The 21,728-nt window shown below is 48.8% G+C and overlaps 1 pseudogene; it reads left to right on the top strand.

The window, feature by feature from the left end:
* Positions 1-385: 385 nt before the first annotated feature.
* On the top strand, positions 386-1,009 carry LOC109444814 (large ribosomal subunit protein eL15 pseudogene; annotated as a pseudogene).
* Positions 1,010-21,728: the final 20,719 nt, after the last annotated feature.

The raw sequence follows: 21,728 nt of genomic DNA on the forward strand, positions 1-21,728 counted from the left end.
GTCAGAAGCTGGCAGATCTAAAGTTAATAGACATCAGGACCACGTGAAGAAATAATAGAAAAGAAGAACTGAAAGAAAAAGAATGCCAGTCCCACCCTTTCTGATTCTGTCGGTTGGGCTGACCTGTGGTGTGTCACGGTTTTTAAAAGCTCTCGTGGTGATTCTGATGCCTTACAGGGATTGGGGGACACGGCAGAACGCCTTAGGGTTTGGAAAGTCTTTCCCCACCCATTCTAATTTTTAACCCTATGGGCAAACATCTTATCACCTCCATTTCACAAGTGTGGAAACAGACTCAAAAGTGACTTATCCAAGGTCACACAGCTAGAATTTAAAACTGGCTCTTTGAGCCTTTCCATCTTGCCACGCCATCAGGTAAGCCAAAATGGGCATTTGCAAGTCCATCCAGGAGCTTTGGAGGAAGAAGCAGTCTGATGCAATGAGGTTTCTTCTCAGGGTGCACTGCTGGCAGTACCACCAGCTCCCTGCGCTCCACAAGGCCCCCTAAGCCATCAGGCTCTATAAAGCACGTAGGCTGGGCTACAAGGCCAAGCAAGGTTATGTCATATATCGGATTTGTGTGCACCGTGGTAGCCACAAACGCCCAGTTCCTAAGGGTGCGACCTACAGCAAGCCTGTCCATCATGGGTTAACCAGCTAAAGTTTGCTCGAAGCCTTCAGTCTGTTGCTGAGGAGCGAGCTGGACGCCACTGTGGGGCTCTGAGAGTCCTGGATTCTTACTGGGTTGGTGATGATTCTGCGGACAAATTCTTTGAGGTTATCCTCATTGATCCGTTCCATAAAGCTGTCAGATGGAATCCTGACACCCAAAGGATCACCAAACCAGCCCACACGCACAGGGAGATGTGAGGGCTGACATCCGCAGGCCATAAGAGCCGTGGCCTTGGAAAGGGCCACAAGTTCTACCATACAGAACCATACTATTGGTGGTTCTCGCCATGCAACTTGGAGAAGGTGCAATACCCTCCAGCTCCACCATCACCGCTAAAGATTAATGTTTGTAAAATTCTTATACACAATTTAAGACGGTCAAAAAAATAAAAATAAAACTGGCTCTTTGAGATAACTCCAGTCATTTCTCTGCAGGGTGCAATTCTGTGCATGGGCTTTGCTGGTGTCTCAGCACTCACTACAGGATGAACACTCCTCCCCTCCTACCAAATCAAATGCTTCCCTAAATATTTCTCTCCCACTTGCCCACCTCCACGCAATTCCTCCTGCCTGGAATGACTTTCTCAGCCCAATCTGCCAGCTGCAGTCCTTGCGGTCTTCCAAGTCCTGTTGCCTCCTCCACAGAGACATTTCCATCTCCCACACTTTCTCTTCCTTTGAGTCTGGAAGCACTTGGTTTGTGTCTCTGTGCAGTCCACTCTGCAGCCCTGCCTCCTGTTGCAATTTGCTGTCCCAACACCTCTAGCTATTGGGGTCCCCATAGATTCTGCCAGTTCCTTGCTGCCTCCATGTCTTTGATCCTGCTGTGCCCCCTTACAGAAGTACCCCTTTCCCCACCCCATCACTTACCATTCCAAATTCAGCTCAGTATCACCTCTTCCAGGAAGCCTCCCCTGACCTTCCCAACCCTTAACTCTTCCTCGGTGCTTCCATTGTACAGTGAGGATACTTTTGTCATGAACAGATGGTTTCTGCATCATCAGGTGTTCATCTGAGAAAGCACCAGGAAAGAGAGAAGATTCTGGGAGGCCTTGTCCCTCTCTTGTTAGCCTGTCAGTCTTCTTCCGAAGACCCAGCAACTCTCTCTCGCCTGCTGCCCCCTTCCCTATATACTATTCTTTCCCTCTTCTATTCCCTTCTCTCTGTCTGTCTCTTTCTGTATCTCTGTCTCTCTCTGTCTCTCCTTTTACCCTTTCAGTCCTTATCAATTACTTGGACCCTCTGCCCCTTTCCTCTTTGTCGTGTCTTCCTGAGAAAAACAGACTGTATTCTACCACCACAGTCTACAGGCAAAGGGCCCCTGACTGGAAGTCAGGACATGGGATTCCAGTTCTGGCTTTGTCCCTAACTGAGGAAAGCGAGAACAGCTTATTAATAACAATGTATCTGCAGGGCCATTTCCACCTGACAGTCTGTCCCACCCTTGTCTCATTGCCTCCTCACAGCAGCACCCTCTATCACGCTGATATTTCATGCATGCCATGATGCCAATGACCAGTCTAGTCCTTGAGGGCCAGTGAACTTTGTTATGAGGCTTGAGTTGTGCGATTACGTTATTGCGTGCAAAGGGCTGTGTGCTCAATTTATTACCTTCTGTCCCAAGACACAGAGAACTACAGAATGTTACTCCCCACAGAAGCTGACTCTCAATGAACATTATAATCACGCCTATCCCTTGAGCAAACAAGTTCTATCAACAGGTTTTCAGGGGGTGGCTGATTAGCTCAGTTGGTTAGAGCATGGTTCTGATAACACCAAGATTGCTGGTTCGATTACTGTGTGGGCCATTGTAAGCTGTACCCTCCTTAAAAAATAAAAAATAAAAAGAAGAGGTTTCAATTTTTTTTTTATGACAGCCCATAGTAAGAAATGGATATTATCATACGACCTGGGATAGCAGTACATATACACGTATATAAAGCTGAAACACAAGTTTGACAGAGCACTAGGTACCCTTACCACAGGTAATACAATCTGCTATTTTCTTTCCTATTCTATTCCATTAGGAATAACAATCGTGGCCACAACCCTGCAACTTGATTTTACTTGATTTCACACTTGATAGGCAGCTTGAGAACCACTGTTTCCGTATCTCCCATGTTCAGACAAAACAAGCCACATGAACAGTAGAAGGCCTCCTTCAGCCTAGTTGCCCTGTGCTCACTGCTGTCTCTCTCCCAAACCTTTCTCTGATAAACTCATTTAGAAATATTTACTGAGGATCTACTGAGTTCCTCGCCTTGTGTCATTTAAACTTCTTCAATGCCAGTCTGGATTCATTATTTCCACTTTCCATCCATCCCCTCTAGAAAACCATAAACGGGCCTCTGCTACGGCTATGCTGCCGACAACGGCTCACCAACCCTCACCATATGATGTTTGTCACAGCTCACTCTCCTGGCTTCTCTCCTTTTCTCCCACACCCTGGGCTGCTCCTTCCTGGTCTCTTTTGCAGACTCCTCCTTGGACCACAGCCCATACATCACTGCTCTGCACCCCTTACTCCTCACACTCTGCAATCAGTTCCTGGGGCTGTTCACCCCACCCCCATCTCACGCCTCAGTTGCTTGCCATGCTGAAGAATGTGTTATCTGCATTTCTAGCTGTCACTGCTCACGTCAGCCTGTCAGACCTCTCTGGCCATCTGCCTGCTCATCATCTCCACTTCGGAGAGTCCCACAGACCTTACACTCCATTTGCCTGAATCCAAGACTTAACTCCCTCTCAAACCTGCCCTTCACGAGTCCTTGTCTTAGGGAAAGATGCCACCACCCACCCAGCTGTCTAAGATGCTTTTCTCTTCCTTGTCCCCAGATTCAGTGCATCCCCAAGCTTCTCAAATCCGTCCTCTTCGCTCTGCTCGCATTATCTGATCCTAGCTCAGGTGATGGCATTTCTTGCCTAGACCATGGACATCACCTCCTCGAGGGCTTTCTTCTTGCATATCATCAAGCTCTTTGGAGCAGTAAGAGGGTTTCTTTTAAAATGCAATACTGGTTTTGTCACTACCTGGTTTAAAATGTTCCCAAAACTGTTGCTTTTACTGTGAAGTTGTAATTGTTCACCATGACATAAAGAACCCTGTGTAATCTGGCCCCAGCTCCCTCTTCTGCCTCACCTGCCACTTGTATCTCTGTGTTCAGACATACACAACCACCTTCAGTCTTTGGACAAAGTGCCCTCCTCCCTCCCCGCCTGTGGATCCACTGTTCTCTCTACCTGGAACATTGGCTAAACTCTACAGCTTTGCCTGGTCGCAGCTTAGCTGACAACTCTGTAGAAGGCTTTCTCTGACCCACTACGCGTGGGTCCCGTGGTTTGCCTGCTGTTCCTGTGGCACGCTCTGCTTCATCAGTCGTGGGCCTTACTACACTTTGTCGTAATGAACTCATGCTTGTCCGCTCCACCTATGGACGGCTAGCCCTGTGAATCTAGGGACTCGGCTGTGCTTGCTGCTGGGTCCCCAACATCGTCAGAACCGAGCACATAGTGGGTCCTCAGTGAGTGTTTGTAGAAGAATGGATACTTAGACTGAATGGATGTTAGAAGCATAACAGAACCACCGCCGTGTTACGAAGGGACAGTAACCGGATGTTTGGAACATAGACTGTTACAATCAGAGTCGTAAGATGTTGGAATCATGGAAATACAGTGATTATATTCACAGCATGTAAATGCAAGGGACCAGAGAATATTCCAGTTTCCCTACTTCCCAGTTGTGGTCTCGAGCAAGTTGATGAAACCTTTTCTATGAATTTCCATTTGATTTTTTTCACATCCATAAATAAAGTTTTATTGGAATACGGCCATATCCATTGTTTTACATAGTACCTCTGGCTGCTTTCTCACTAGAGCAGCAGAGTTGAATAGTTTTTTTTTTTTCAATTACAGTTGACATTCAATATTATTTTATATTAGTTTCAGGTGTATAGCATAGTGGTTAGACATTTATATAATTTACAAAGTGATCCTTCCATAAGTCTACTAACCATATACAATTATTACAATATTATTGACTATATTCCTTATGCTGTATGTTACATCATTGTGACTATTTTATAACTACCAATTTGTACTTCTTAATCCCTTCATGTTTTTCACCCAGCCCCCCAACCCCACTCCCATCTGGCAACCATCAGTTTGTTCTCTGTGTCTATGAGTATAATTCTGTTTCTTTTGTTCATTTGTTTTGTTCTTTAGATTCCACATATAAGTGAAATCATATGGTATTTCTCTTTCTCTTAGTTCACTTAGCGTAATACACGCTGGTCCATCCATGTTGTCGCAAATGGTAACGTTTCATTCTTTTTTATGGCTGAGTAATACTCCACTGTATCTATGTACCACCTCTTTTTTATCTACTCATCTATCGATGTGCACTTAGGTTGCTTCTGTAAATATCTTGGCTATTGTAAGTAATGTTGCAATGAACATAGGGATACCTATATCTTTCCTAATTAGCATTTGGATTTCTTCAGCTAACTACCCAGAAGTCGATGTCAAGGTTCTTCTATTTTTAATTTTTTGTTTTCCATAGTGGTTGCACCAATTTGCAGTCCCACCAACAATGCACGAGGGTTCCCTTTTCTCCACTTCCTTGCCAATACTTGTTGTTTGTTGATTTATTGAAGAGAGCCATTCTGACAGGTGTGAGGTGATAGTTTATTGTGCTTTTAATTTGCATTTATTTGATGATTAGTGCCGTTGAGCATCTTTTCATATGTCTATTGGCCATTTGTATGTCCTTTTTGGAGAATTGTCTATTCAGCTCCTTTGCCCATTTTTAAATTGGCTGTTTGATATTAAGTTGTATGAGTCCTTTACATATTTTTCATATTAACCCTTATCAGATGTATCATTGGTGAATATCTTCTCCTATTCAGTAGGATGTCTTTTCATTTTGTTGATGGTTTTCTTTGCTGTGCAAAAACTTTTTAGTTTGATATAGTCCCATGTGTTTATTTTTTCTTTTGTTACCCTTGCCCAAGGAGATATATCAGTAAAAATATTACTAAGGGTAACGTCTGAGAGTTTACTGCCTGTGTTTTCTTCTAGCAGTTTTATGGTTTTGGACCTTACATTTAAGTCTTAAGTCCATTTTGAGTTTATTTTTGTATATGCTATAAGAAGGCGGTCCCATGTGATTTTTTTATACAGTGTTGATAAGTGGCCCCGCCTGCTCAGTCTAGGGCTCGTAAGCAATTAGACCAGGGTGTCTAACTGGGCATTTGCACATCTTGTTCCCTCTGACAGGCAGGGTGGGTGTCTGACCTGAGTGAGTCTCTTTGTAATAAACAACTGTCCTGGGGCTCTGATTGGGAGACCTCAGCTGGCTATTTTACTCAACCTGACTGTGCTTTGGGGCCTGTTTTCCTCGGGGTCCAGAGGACAGAGCCTCTGCCCTGGCCTGGACAGGATTAGGGCCCGGATGCAAGAACAAGCACCCTTCAGGAGGGATTTTCTATAGTCAGCACAGGCTGCACTACTTTAGAAGCCTGGATTTTACAGATGGAAAAAAAATGAGATTCAGAGAGGGTAGGGGCTTGTCCAGGGTCACACAGCATTTTGGGGCAGAGCCATAGCTAGAATCTACTTCTTTGGGCTCCAACTCAGGCTCCTTCTTAAATTCCCAACCTCTCTAGTTGTAGACTGTCAGTAGGCATTTGCTTTGGTCTGGCACAAGGAACAATGCTTGAGATTTCTGAAGACAGTGGTGTTCAGGGTCCATTTTTCCAATGGTGCCAGACCATAGCATAAATTCTGAGTCTACCAGCTAAGCCAAGAGTTCTGGTTAATTAGTGGTTCCTTATGTCGTGTGCACAAAGTGGTTCTCCCACCACACGTGAGAGTAAGAGAAGAAAAGAGGCATTTAGGTCAGGCTACGGTCTGAGTGCCTGCATCCATTACTTCATCTTATCTCTGTTGTCTAGATGGGGAAACCGAGGCTCAGAGAGGTAAAACAACATGTGCAAAGTCACTTAGCTCACAAATGGAAGAGCCAGGACTCAAACCTGAGTCTCTGATTCTGAGGCCTCTGCTATACCATATTGCCTCCCTTGGGCACTCACTGCCTCATGCCTTGGGAAGTGGACAGAGCAGGGAGGCTGCTGGGAAAATGGATGGGCTTTAAAAACGTGGTGGGAACAGCAAGGAAAATTGGGGAAATGCTTAACTCTTAGATCACACAGATCTGGGGTTGAATTTTGGCTTTGCCACTTCCTTTAAACCTCTTGAAGACTCCTTTCCTTTTCTATCATAAAATGAAGACAATTACTGCCTTGGAAGGTGGTGGAAGGGATTAAATGGAATCACTTATATAAAGTGGTTCACACAATTCTGGACACACAGTAATTGCTCAATAAGTATTTGTTATTATCAATAACAACCATCTCTTACAATAAATGTTTTAGAAGCAGGTGTTCAATGACGCTTTGTTGCACAATAGGTCTGACTCCGTTCACACACCTGCTCTCAGAGCTGAGAGCAGAGGGTAATAGAGGACAAAGGAAGAGCCTAATAATTATTGAGCTCCTGCTATGTGTCAGGCACTGTGCTACATGTAATAACTGCCAGCACTAGTGTGAATGCTCACAACAAAGTAGGTGCAATTATTAGTCTGATTTTATATAGTTGGGGAAACGGGGCATCAGAGAGGGGAGGTGGTTATATGGCTTGCAAGTGGCTAAATGGAGATTTTAACCTCGGGCTGTTGGACCTGAGAGCCCTTGAACACTCAGGCACACCCCTCCATGTCAGAGCTTCACTCATAGCTGGTTTAGCTCTAGCTTATCTGTTGAGAGGTCCCCTGTGCCACACCCCATGGTGGGCGACACCGGACCCTCCAAGTGGGTTCTGGTCCCAGGGATCACACTGACCACCAGGGCTTTGGCCATTGCCTCTGCCATCCCCAACCTCTCAATGTTCTTAAGGGACCATGAGGTGAGGTCCCATCTGCCTGTCCTGCCTCATTTCCCACCATACAGAACCAATGGTCACCCCCGCGGGATGACAAGCCCCCAGACACTTCAGGGCTTCCCATCCTCTAAATCTTTGCTCTGGCTGTGTCCACTATTCATTATAATCATTCCCTCATCTCCAAAGATAGAAATCCTGAGTGTCTTCAGTTTAACCTCCTGGGAGGTTAAAGTCTGTCGTCAAAACTAGGGCCTGAAGGGAGGAAGTAGAATGGCCTAAGTTTGGGGGGGCAGGAATTAGAGAATGAGAGGTGAAAGAGGAGGAAGGTAGGGGAAGGAGGGAAAGGAGAGAATAAAGGAGCAGGGCAGGACCCAGTGTGCAGTTACATAAGGGCATGTGCCCAAGGCCAGTGCATGACAGAACTCAGGGGCCCTGCCAGGTAGCTGAAGAAAGTTCATCAGCCACGGGCTTTGTGCTATCAGAATAAATAGCCCAGGAACAATTACACAAAGAGGGAGGCTTCAGCCTCTGATAAACAGCCGGGGTCAACGAACTGCCTGTGGCTGAGCAAGGGCTCCTCTCTCCCCCAGCCAGTGCTATTTCCTACGATTTGGAGCTGCAGGGGAGGACTTGTACCAAAAAGAAGAAAAGATGTCTGTCTGTCAACATGCTTTTATTTTCATTTCTGTGCTAGTCACGGGAATTAAACATTTGTAGAGCATTTCCCTGCGTTCATGCCGTGGTCACCTTTGCTGCTCACAGTGACCCTGGGAAGTGGGGTTCATGCCCTCGTTTTACAGTCTAGGATTCAGAGTGGTTGTCCAAGGCCACACCCTGAGAAAGAGACAGAGCTGAGATGTGAAGTCAGTTGTTGTGCTGTTGGCACCTGTGATAGTGGCTCAGGTAAATAAAACTTGAAATCAGTAACTTCTCTGAAACTTACAACGGGCAAGATATAGTTCTTGTTGTAACTCATTTAATCCTCGCAACTCTTTGTGGAAGGCGCTACTATTATTATCCCGGTTTTACAGAAAGGGAAACTGAGACATAGAGACGTTCAATAACTTACTCGATTAACAGAGTTAGTAAGTGATGGAGCTAAGACTTGAACCCAGGCCCTCTGGTTTCAGAGTCTGTGCTCTTAACAGCTTTCCTTATATGGGATCAGGGTGGACAGAGTTCCAGTTATGCCGTGAGGTCCCTGCCTTCTCACTCATGGATAGTGGCCCAGCCAGGCCCTGTGGTTGACAGCACAGAGAGCTGGCCTGGCCCTGGGTAGGCAGATAGCTAAGGTATCTCCTCTAGGGACGGCTGCCAGCCTCATTCAGCCCAGCCCAAGTCAGAAGAGGTGAGGACACACCAGGGAACTCTGGTGCCCTGTTCTCAGCTTCTTATCTCCAGGAGAAACCGGCAAACCAAGAGGCTATTGAACTCACAGGCAGCCCTCATGGGGAGAGGCAATGGGTGAGGCAATGGGTGGCATGGGGTGAGGCAATGGGTGGCCAGAAGGCTGGTTCTGGGGGTGTCTGGGCACTTGGGCAGATGTGGTCAGGGAGGTCAGCATAGGGTTCCAGGCTTGGCTCTGGCTCTGCTCACTAGACAGACCTGGGGAAATCCTTGCCCCTGGGCCTCAGTTTCCCTATCTGTACAGTAAGGGGCTTGGACGGCATGATTTCCCAGGCTCCTCCCAGCCCTGCTCCCTCTGCTCTGAGTTACAACTCCTTAGATATGGCTTCTCTTTTCAAAGGAAGGAAATGCCTTCTCGTCAAGCACCTTCGAGGCCAGGAGGAGTTCCTAGCAGTTGTTCCATTCCCACCAGCTAATTCTGGCTTTTAGCCATCACCCTAACTCCCAAAGGAATGACTAAGGGAGGAGAGTAGGGTTGGTGTTCAGACTGTACGCATCAGAACTGCTTTACCGATTGTAAAAAGACTGATATCTTGGTTGGTAAATAGCCATTTCTGTTAACTTCCCCCAGTACTCCCCATTCTGCCTGCGTACTCCAGCAATTAAATGGTTAATGCCTGGCAGCCCTCTGCCCCAGCCAGGAGTGCATTACATCCATTCGGCCACACTGCCATACTGCTGGAGGGGAAGCAGGGTGGTGGGGTGGAGAGGGCAAGACGTGAGAATAGAGTACACCCTACCTTGGCTGTTAACACCCTGTGTGTCCTCAAGCCACTTCCCTCCCCTCAGCTTCAGCTTCTCCACAAGGTTGTTATGTTGAATGAAATAATGGGGGCAAAGCTCGTTGGAGGCAGTAGATGCTCAGAACATGTTAACTCGCCTTGTGGCCGGCCAGTGAGAAAGGTTTGGGTTCAGAGGAAGAGGGGAAATGTGGTATGATACAAAAAGGGTAGATTTTTGAACCCGAAAGACCCAGTTTCAGTTTGGCTCTACCACATACTCATTGTTATGTATTTGCTCCAAAGTTCATACTCGTATGTGGGAGTCCTATATCCAGTACCTCAGAATGTGACTGTATTTGGTGATAGGATTTTTAGAAAGGTAACTAAGTTAAAATGAAGTCATATGGGGGGGGCTCTAATGCAATATGACTGGTGCCCATCTAAGAAGAGGAGATTTGGACAGAGACACACATGGAGGAAGAGTGCCTTGTGAACATGAAGACTGCCATCTACAAGTCAAAGAGAGAAGCTTCAGGAAGAAACCAACCCTGCTGACACCTTACTCTAAGACTTCTAGCGTGCAGCACTGTGAGGAAATCAATTTCTGTTGTTTGAGCCACCCAGTCTGAAGAACTTCGTTATGGCAGCCTACGCAAACTAATATACTCATACAACATCGAGCTAGTTAGTTAAAATCTCTATGCTTCATGTAGTAGAGAAAGCACCAGCACATAGTAGGCCCTTCCCCTCCAAGCATGGGAACAACAGCAGGGGAGCAGAGATGTTGTTGAGTCATTCTGCCTCAGCATGAATCTGCAGGACTCCTGACCCTTGACCCGGCCCTCACCTTTTTCCAGACTGACAATGCTATCCTCAGCTCCACCCATGGCCTGGACATTGACTTTCTGTCTGCCAGACTGCAGGGTGATCAGAGTTCACAGAGGCTCTGCCCTAGCTCAGCAGCACATCTGCAATTAGTGGTCAGCTAGCTTGGCTTAGCCCCTGACACCAGGACAGGGTTGGAGGGGTAGGGAGGGTAGCCTGAACGGGAGTATGTGCAAATCTGAGCTGTTTCTTCTAGTCCGAAGGGTAGTGTCTCAAGGACAGAAGGCTTGACTGTGTGTCATGGTGGTATTTTCCAAAATACTTGCACACCATATCTCATCTGATGCTCACAGCAAGGTGGGCTGGGCTAATGCTCTCTTTTTGATGCAAAGAGAAACTGAGGCTCAGAGAAGATAAGAAACCAGACTCCTACTGACTCAGCAAACCCATGTAAGGATTATGACCTTGGAATCCAGACTTAAGTCCTGGCTCTTTCCACCATTGGGACTACTTTCTTGTCCTCCAAAACTTTGGGGAGTTGTGGGGTACGGCAGGAAGCACATGTACCCAGGAGTCACCAGTCCTAGGTTCTAATCCCAGCTGGGCCAGGGACCAGCCAGGGACCAGCTGTGTGACTCTGGGCAATCCCCCACCTGGCCAGGCTGTTAAGAGGCTCTGTGAGAGAAAGAGGCCATTTCTGCCCCTGGAACTCTCTAGGCTTGCAATAATTCTCAGCTATTGTGACTGTTTCATAACTAACTGCTCAGTAACTGTTGCTGAATCGAATTCCTGGAGAGCCAGGCAGTGTGTTTGTGGGTGGGAGAAACGTCTGGCACTTTCAGGGTGGGGGGTGGCCCAAGGCTTTCGTCTCACATGCTTCCTTCCCCCAGCACCTGGCAGCCCTTGAGAAGGAATGGAATAGAGGGTCCTCTGGGCAGGGGTGGGGAGAGATGGGCCTGGAATTTACCTCCCCTCAGCCCACTGTACGTGTGTCCAAAACCCCTATCTCCTTATTTTCAGTCTCTGGTTTAATAAACAAAGTTTTATTTTTTTCATAGCACCTGTCACCTTCCGAACTAAATTGGATTGCTCTGTTTTCACTGTCCCCCCGCCCCCCAATGATGTGCATGCAGCAGGGACTTGTCTGTGCCGGCCTGCTCTATCTCCTACACCTAGAACAATGCCCAGCATATAGTCAGTGCTCAGTCATTATTTGTGCAGTGAATGAATGAGTTGATCCTCAGCGGTCGGCCCTTTGCTGCATTTGGGGATGTACCTAAGTCAGAGCCTCACCCTGTTTTCTAGAGACCTTCAGTCTGGTGGGGGAGGCAGACACAGTGACCACTGGAGTGACCTGTGCCATGACAGATGGAAGGAGGCACCTGGGCTGGGGGAAGCCAGAGCAGGCAGCCTCTGATCCATTTCAGGGAGCAGGAAGGAGCAGGTAGAAGGGTCTGGGAGGCCTCTCAGAGAAGCCTCAGCCAAAGACGTGAAAGACAGTAAGAGTTAGAGGGACGAGGGAGGGAACGGCATTCCAGGCAGAGAATAACATACGCAAAGGCACGAAAGCATTAGAGATCATGCTAAGTTAGAGGCAGCTGATGCTGTAGAGGCAGGACAGCAACTGAGACGAGGGACTCTGGGGGTGGGGAGGGGACACCTGAGGGAATAGTGGGGCTCTGATGGGAGCATAGCTGAGGGATGTGCAAATCCAAGCTATTTTTTCTCCAAGTTCTCAAAGGCTGCCCACCTGTTGGGAGGTAGGACTGTCCAGGGGAGGCAGCTCTTTGTCCAGTGGTTGCAGATGTGTCCTCCCTGCTGCCTGACTTTCCCAGGTTAGTGCAATCTCCACTCTGAGCTGGGGTCTGCCTCTCTCTTTCTCTCTCATTCTCTCTCTCATTCTCTCTCTCATTCTCTCTCTCTCTCTCTCTCTCTCTCTCTCTCTCTCTCTCTCTCTCTCTCTCTCTCTCTCTCTCTTCCTCTCTCCCTCTCCTGAGAGAGAACAGACTTGTGGCCAAGGCCTACGCTGCCAGGCCAGGGTGGTGGTGAGGTCTTGGAGCAGCAGCTGTTCCTTTCCAAGCCCAATTTTCTCCTCAGATTCACAGCTAGTGGGTAATAAGTGTCCTGAAGACCTTCCCTCCCGGAGTTTTGGTGTTTTGGCGGATAGAATCAGGAAAGTGTGTGGTGGCTTTTCCAGTCTGGAGACGCTGCCCAGTGGCCCCAGGAAGCATGACTCATTCCAGTCTCACTAGGGGTGGAGATCAGGCTTCTGGCTCCTACCTACTCCTCCATCCAGAAAACTTTCAGCCCAGGCAGCCATGGGGGAGTCTTGAAGCCAGAGAGATGGATTTTGCTGAGACTTCAGCAAGTTTCCACCTCTTTCTGAGCCTCAGACTCCTCTTTCGTAAAATGGATATAACAGTACCTGTCCTCTTTCTACAGAGCCAGTAGACCTGTTCCTAATCCTGGATTTGGCATTGGCTCACCTGGGGGCAAGTCTGTCCCCCTTTTGGACCTTAGTTTCCCCATCTGTATGTATGTTGAGGTGCTTGGACCTGAGGGTCTCTGAATGGTTTTCCAATTCAGACATTCTTTCCCCAGGCTCATATATTCTGTGGATCCATTTGGTCCTTGGTGATCACATTACTGCCAAATATCCACCCAGATTCTGCTTGAATCCTTCCAGGAAACTCACCACATCTCCTACAACTTTCTTCTACCTTTGGAGAATTCTAGGACAAAGGACTTTCTTACACTGTACCTTCCTTCCTGCATCACCCAGCTACTGGGGGCAGTTCTGCCTTCAGAAGCCACAGAACTCCATATAATTCAATAGACTCTAGGCACTGGCCAGACCTTGTGCTGGCCTCCAGGTCACAGAGGAACCAGAAATGGCCATGTTTCTTTAAGGGCTCATTGTTAAATTGGGGGAAAGGACATATTAAGCACATAGTAAACATGTCATTTCAGTAAAAGCTTAGGATGTGGAAGAGAATGCTGGAACTGCTGGAGCAAAGCATGAGTGAGGGGAAGCGGAAAGGCAGATGTTGTCCAGCAGGGACACGAGAGATGTGGCAAACCTACTTGCTCTGTCTGACCCCAGACTGACTGACAATCCCAGTTTCGATCTACGAGTATATCCTGTTCTGGGCACCAGGCACTGTTGTCTCGTCAAACACCCTCAATATCTATCTCATTGAATCCCCACAACAACCCTGCCAGATAATAACTCTTATTCCATTTTGTAGATGAAAAATCTGAGGCCCAGAGCCATCAGATATCCTCCCAAAATTCACATGGTCAGTCCACTTGGAGCCCAATTCAAACCAATCTGGCTAAAAGCCTCCCCCTACACTATGCTGCCTCTCATGTGTTCATCTGTCCCTGTCATGGCTGGGTTTGGGGCCGGCTCCCTCCCAGAGTCTCCTCAGAACCAGCCCTTGGCTGTCTGTGCATTTCCTAGTGTGAGGGAGCCGGGATGGAGACTTTGTGTCTGAGTGGGGGTCAGGATGCTCCTCAAACCTCAGAGGGAGCCCAGCCACCAGCAGCAGCCTTGGGGATAAGACTTTGTGTGGGTGAGAGGGATCTTCCCAACACCTTCCGATTCCCCCATAAATGTCCTTTGCCGCGGTAGCCTGGCAGTGGCAGGACCCTCGTCTGGAAGCCCTGAGTCCGGGCTGTAGCCCTGGTTGGCTCCGGGATGAGGCTCTTTCTCTTCAAGCTCCCAATTCTCTCTTCACAGACAGGAGGAGGGGCAAGCTCTCCAAGCAACACTCATAACTACAGTCTCACTCTGATCTAGAAGGGCAGATGTGATTCTGAATGATTTCTGCCACCCCTCCCAATGCCCCTCCCAAGTCTCTGAGGCTGCCGTTGGGCCCAGCCTACATCCTCAGCGGGATGTCCTTTCATTTAGGAAAGGAGTTCCCGAGGTCAGTGATGGGATGGGAGGGGCGGGAGGGGATGAGATCAGTGGGGCCCAGCAGCCTGCTGGTGAGGCGAATAGTGTTCTTGGGTCAGACAGACCATTAACCAGCTGTGTGACCTTGGTCAGAGCTCTTAACCTTCTCAAACTTCAGGTTCCATATCTGTAAAGTGGTGATGATAATAGTACCTATACAATAAGAATTAGGGTGAAGTGTGTCTATAAGGCACTTGGCACAGAGCCTGGTATGGAGTAAGCCCTCAGCGGTGTGGTCTTGATGACAACCAGGATGACGCAGGAGATGATGGTGGGGAGGCACGCCAACAAAAGTTATGTCAGACAGTATGAGACACTGCCGCACCCTCTCCCAGCATGCGGGTACTTCCCCTGTTTCCAGGCTTTGCACTGACTGTTTCTTCTTCCTGGCTGCCATTCCCTGACACTCTCCTCCTCTGGTTCCACAAATGCGTCCTGAGTAACTAAGGGCCCTTGTGGCACCAGGTCCTGTGGAGCGGAGCCTGGATGAAGAAGACCTCGTGCAGACGAGCAGCCAACAGCTGCGTCCTGGGCCGTGGGGGGAGCACCAGGTTTGGAGGAATTAGTAGAAGGTTTCCCAGGGGAGGCAGCGTTTAGCTCGAGTCTTGATGGAGGAGTACGAATGCGCTAGAAGAAAATAGGATTTCTTTTTCCATTTAAAAGCATTCCAGTCAGATGAAATAACATGTGCAAAAGCAGAGAGGTGTGAAATAGCATGTTGAGCTGGGGAAACTGCAAGAAGCACAATATGGTTCGAAAGTTGGAAGCAGGTGGGGAGGGGTGAGAGATGAGAACGGAATGGAGAGAATGTTGGGGCAGAACATGAAGAGCCTGGAGTGCTAAATGAGACAATCAGAATATATCTTGAAGCCATGGCAACTTATTCTTTCCATTGTGCCGCAAACATGTCTGAGAATCTATTCGACCCAAAGCATCTCTGTCGCGGGCCTGATGGTACAGTGCCCAGCTGCCCATGGCTCCTCCTCAATCTCGAGCATTCATCCCTCCGAGGGCTGACAGCTCCCAGCTGAGACTCTGTTCCTTGCCATTGTTTTAGGCTCAAGAGACACTCCTCGGCTAATGTCACTCCCCTTCCTGGACCAACCCACATCCAGCGATCAGTCCATTTGGGGGTATAAAGTTGTCCCTAGTGTGGAACAACTGTGAAAAGTCATTCCATCTCCAGAGCTCCCCGAGACGTGGGCTGAGGCCTTAATGGGGTCTGCAGCACAGCCCCACTTTTTCCTCTGCCCAGTCCTGCTTTAATTACTCCCACACAGGTATTGATCTTAACATCAATCCCCAATAAACCTCCTGCCAGCAAATCTTCATCTCAGAATCTCCTTGCCCAAGAACCCAACCTACAACAACCATCGTTGAGGGCTGTCAATAATGGTTGCCATTTCATTGAGGGATCAAAGAGAGACCCCTGCTTTTGGAAGATGTTTCTGCTCACGGTGTGAGAATGAAATGGAGGGAGAGACTGGAGCCCAGAGGCCAGTGAGGAGGTTGTTTTGATTTAGCAGAGGAATGATGAGGATACAGGTGGGTGGGGGCAGGAAGGGGGTTGAATCTGAAGGACTTAGAGAAAACAGAATTACCAGACAGGGGACAGACTGGGTCCTGGAGCGCCTGGCACAGCTGGGCAGAGGTGGAACCAATTCCTGGGATGGATTTAGCAGGACCCAGTTCAGTTTCGGAGTGGACAGCATGCCATGCCTGAGACATCCAGGTGGAGCCCAGGAGGCAGGGCTGAGTATCTACACTCAGGAAAGGGATGTGAGCCAGAAGTCTGAATCTGGGGATGAACCTGGCAGTTTACAAAGCATTTCCACACACCTATTATTTTAATATGGGCACCAACCAATTAGAAGGTCACTAGGGTTCTGGAGATTTGCTAGCGGGCTACTTGTTAACCCTTTAGTTGCTGGATCATGGGGTGGGGTGGGGTGCTAGATGGGAGGGGCATGCAGGAGTCTGAGCAGTAGCTATTTACCAAGCGGTAAATTACATAGACTCTTTGCATGCCAGGGGAATATCAGCCCTCTTGGTTCCACACATAATCCTTACAGGAATCTGCTGAGGCAGATACTACTATAATCCCTTCTTAAAAAGAGGAAAGCAGGGCTCCCTGAGGGGAATGACTTGCCAGGAATCTGACACCTCCTAAACATCAGAGCTGCAGTTGAACCCAGGTCTATCCAATCCTGCATCCCATGCCTGTAATTGCTCAAATAGAATCAGAACCCAGAATTCTTGCCTCTCCAGTCAGGATCCTTTCCCCTTGTTCAAATGACCGCTTCCTGTAGTGAATTCCAGGACTTCTGATCATGAGCCATTGTCTCTTTCCAAGAAATGGTGCTGAGAATATTCAGGCCTGCGGGTGACATGGGGTGGAGTGAGATAAGCCCAGTGCCAGGCATGAGGGAATTTCCAGACCTGGGGATCCCCCGGTTCCTGGTGTGGAGCCCAATGTGTAGAAAGGCCATGGCCTCTCTAATGGATAGCTCCTCCCAGTGGCAGGAGACCTGGGAGACTGGCTGTCCCCTACCTCAGCTGGGGGCCCACCACCTCCAACCTCTTCCATCCAGGGAAATGGGCAACCTGCCAAGCAGTGAGCATCTTGTTACTGAAAATGTTCCTGTGAAGCCTGACTTGTCATTTGTTCATCCATTCATTTTACATTGAACAACTGTTTAAAGAGGATCTACCGTGTGTCTTACGCCACCTGGGTTCTGCCCTCACCTTGGTCCAGCGTCACCTGGGTCCAAGCTGATGGAGAGTTGGGCGCTAAACAGTGAGACAGACTGGGGAGTGTACAGGGCTATTCTGTTTGTCCCCGTGTCCCCTGTGCCAACACCATGAATCCAGCACAGAGATGCTGTTAGGAACTATTGAGTAACAAAGAAAGGAAGGGCCGGGGTTGGACAAAAGGAAGGGCTTCCTGACTGGCACAAGAGAAACTCCTGCAGGGGGAATAAGGGGTGAGTGGCATCTCTATCCTTAGAGAGTACCAGCCTCTGCCCTCGGTGTTTGACAGCCACCCATCTAGAAGCAGGAGGTGCTGGAACCTTCTCAGATCTGCCATCTTCAGTTCTGCTATGGCTCCAGGTGGCACCCAGCGGCCAAAAGAACATTTTGGCTGTTTGCTCAGCTGTGGCCCAGAACACACTGAACTGACTTTCTTGCAAAATCCTACTCAGGGAGTCTGGAAGAGTGTCGGCAGCGGGGATGGAAAAGGGAGAGGGCCCATTTTCCGTGCTCTGGCCTCCTGTCCCCCAGCCCACCAGAAGTCCTAGGCGTGACGTGATAAGGTTGTGTTGTCTCAGGTTTTATAAAACATGACCTGGTGTTCTTTTTTTTTCTTTTAACTTTGAAAACTTTTCTGAGAAGATGATTTCAAAAGTCAACTCCTTACTTTGCACCCATCTCTCGGCCATCATTTCATCTTCATCCCCACGGGGCTGTGGTACTCAGCAAATAGGCCAGGTTCCCCTGTGGCCACCTATGGAAGAAGAAATGACTGCATGAGAAGGGGGAGGAGAGGGAAGAGACTAAGCTTTAGTGAGCACCTACTATGTGCCATTTTTTTGGATGAGGAGACAGAGATAAAATGACATGTACAAGAACATACAGTTGACGGTGACTGAGCTAATACTAATAAAGACAATAATTATCAGGTGAAACCATTGTTTGAAAAGCCAACAATTTCTTATGGTTAAACTTAATACACGTTATTCAGGCACAACACAGGATCTTCTTGTGGGAAGGAGTTTTCAAAGCCAAAGAAATTGAGGCTGAGAAAGTTCAGGTGACTTGCCAGGGCTCTCATCATGTCAGTTAGGGGGGCCAGGCTTTGAACTCAGCTCAGTTACCAAAGTCCCTCAATTCCCTGACCTCAAGCCACTTTGTCTCCTGTCCTGAAACTCATTATGACTCAAGAGGTGGAAAGACACTGGCCTCGTGGTTGGGAAATCTGGGCTGGAACAGGCTGTGTTCCAAAGCGCTGGGTGGCCTTGGGCAGGTCCCTGCCCTTTCTGGGACTCATTGCCCACATCTGTAAAGGGAGGGGTGGAACTCACTTATTTCCCACTGTGACCACCGCTGGATGTGTGATGTGCATGGTAGGCTGGGACATGCCTGCCTCATCTGAGCTCCCAGGGCCTGGGGTGGGCCTGGGGTGGCCCTTGGCTCAGAGGGGGCCTCAGGGAACCTGCAGTGACTATGGGGGCAGGAGGGAGCCTGTGTGGCTGAGCTGGGGGTTGGGGGGGTGGCTCAAAGGCACCAAGGAGTGGGCAGGGAACCCAGGGCTGCTTCTCATGGGGTGGTAGGCTACCTTCCTGGTGATGAGGAGGGTCCTCCCTGCCCAGGCCTTGGACAGGACTCTATCGGGAGAGGTTCTGGGGATCCCTCCCAGACTTTACTGAGAGTCTTGTCGCCTGGGATTCTCCTCAACAGAAAGGATTCTCCTCAACTCTTGACCTTTACTGGGTCTCCTGAAAAGTTGGAGTTGGAAGCTTGCTAGAGGGCTTCACTGTCTAGAGGCTTCCCCTGAATTGCCACAATCATTTATGTCACCGAGTACTCCGTCATGTCCCCCCACTCCCACTTTAGAGAAAGAAGCCCAAGCCCAAGGTAACGTCCAGCAGGAGACAGCTGTGTGTCTGCCCACCTCAGGTAACCACCCACCCAGCTCAGAGGGGAGGAGTGAGAATAAGACTAGTGCTTTCACAGCTAGGCTCGGGGAAGAGAGGACAATCAGGGACTCCCAGGGAAAGAGCTCATAGATGTTTTACACCTGGGTCAAGCTCCGCGTTCATGAACTTCAGGTAGCTCACAAGGGAGCATTGTGGGCCTTCATTTTACCATCGACTGGCCAGCACTATAGCAACTGTGACCATTTATTGAGCATTTACTGTATGCCAAGCAAGATGCTCGACCCCTTGCATTTCTTCTCACATTTGATCCTCACAACAGCCCTGTGAGTAAATTACTATTTTAATTTCCATTTTATAGCTGAGATAACAGAATCTTGGAGATATTATATAACTTGTCCAAGTTCAGACATCTAATAAGTGGTAGAGCTAAGATATAAATCCAGACTACAAAACTTGGGCTCACTACTACATTATACTAGATCCATCCATCCATCCATCCATCCATCCATCCATCCATCCAGTTACCATTTGTATCAGACAGGTCCCAGTAGAAAATAGATTCACACTTAAATTAGGATAGTTCAAGATGGGCTTAATAAAGGGACTATAAAGATGGGGAGGGGATGGTGTGAAGGGAAACCACACAGGATCCTTGTCATGCAGGGTGTCATGTGGGGTCTCTGGTCCCGCTCCCCGCACAAGAACGCAGGACATGGTGAGGCCATAAAGGAACACCCATGGAGCCATAGATAGGGGTCATACCACTATAGTCTTGCTGGCGGCTGGGTTGGAGACACAGGCAGCAGGAGCCACACGATCCGCAACCTGCCGTCGGCTTTTCTGCCAACCGACCCCACTAGCTAACCACAATCCGCCCTCTGCCTCTCTGCCAACCAGCCAACCCCTTGCTAACTGCAGTCTGCGCTTGCTAGCTTAGCCATGGCAGTTATATCAGTGGCCAAAGGCTAACTAGTCACAGCTGATGGCCGTCTACTACCCGAGCCAGCACCTTTCCACGTGAGGCCAAGAGTCTGGAAACTGCTCTCCGGGACTCTGTTCCCACAATCCTACAATTACTTAGAGCCAGGAACAGAAAGGTTGATAATACCTAGAACCTGAAGGGGTGACTAGAGGGAGATGTTGATGGAAGAGAGAGAGTCATGTGGAGAGGGGCCTGGCAGGAGTGAGAAGTTCTGTGCTGGATGCTGGGGACCCAGGGAACGACCCAGCTCCTGCCCTTGAATTGCTCACAAACCACTGACAGGTCACCCTGAGGCGTGATCTGGGCTTCCTGATTCCCTGTGTGGGTCTGCAGGAGGGGTGGGGTGGGAGTGGGGGGGCATGGGTCAGATGAGATGGAAGCAGTCCAACCAGCAGAAAAGCTATTTGCTGACTTTGTTAATTTGACCTATTATTCTTAAGATTATATATGTCTTTTGGGGATGGAAGATATAGTCAGGGGATGAAGGGCCAGCTTAGGTCCAAGGTGAGGATCAATGCCTTGGTCTCATCAACATCATTATCTTATGATGAAGAAACAAAGCCCCAGACACGTGGGAGCAATTCACGGCCCCAGAACTTTCAGGGCTCCTGTGGTGCGTGGGGAGGTAGGCAGAGCCCACTTACTGGAAGACCTGGCTTCTACTCCAGCTCAGCTGCGTGCCCTTGAAGGAGCCTCTGCCACCCTGGGGCCTGTCTTCTAAGCTGTACAGAGGCTGCTAGGACCTCCAGCTCTGAGGGTCAGGTCATCTGGGAGGAGGCCACAGCTGGGGACTCCTGTCCCTTTCCCCATGTCATCCTCAGAGCTTTTGACAGACCCACATGAATGCCTCTGTGCTTCTGTTTTTCTTCAGGACCTTGTAGTTTCTGCCGCACGTCCCTGCACTTAATTACCACCTGCTTCCTTTGTCCCTTATTTAATTACTGCACCTAAGCCCCTCTGAGCTCATTACTTCTGGATGCTCAACTTTCCGTGAGGTTAATGTCACTGGTTAATGGTCTAGACATGCTGGGGGCAACTGAGAACCCACCTGGAAATGTGAGGAGGTGTGGAGTTTGCCTCTCCGATGCTCCTTTGCATCCTGACGCCTCAGTATGTCCAATACAGGAATGCTTGGTGCTTACACAATGAGTATTCTCAGCCCTGGAGCCTCCATCCTGGCAGGGACGGGAGCAATGTGTCTCTTACTTCCTTCTCTGGTCCTTTTGTTTGCTCAATTGGTTAGTTGACTTCCAACACAATTTCTTACAAGACTATATCTATATAGCTGTATTTCTCTCTGTACTTCAGTCTTCGTGATATGCATGAGACTCTAGAATGCAAGGCCCAGGCAGGGGCCTCTTTTGCCCAGATGTCAGAGTGGGTCTGAGCAGATGAGAATATAGGCTCTTCAACAGAAGCCAGTGGAGAGAGATGCTGGTGAGCAGAGCCACCCATGGGGATGGGGGGCAGCGGGGGTTGCCACTGTGGAACGAAGGTGACCAAGGACAGGTAGCCTTTGCCATTGCCCTGGAACTATGCACCCTGCTCACCTCCAGAATTCAAGC

The sequence above is a fragment of the Rhinolophus sinicus genome, chromosome 14 (genome assembly GCF_057876585.1).
Source record: "Rhinolophus sinicus isolate RSI-liver-muscle chromosome 14, RSI-T2T, whole genome shotgun sequence".
Classification (NCBI taxonomy): domain Eukaryota; kingdom Metazoa; phylum Chordata; class Mammalia; order Chiroptera; family Rhinolophidae; genus Rhinolophus; species Rhinolophus sinicus.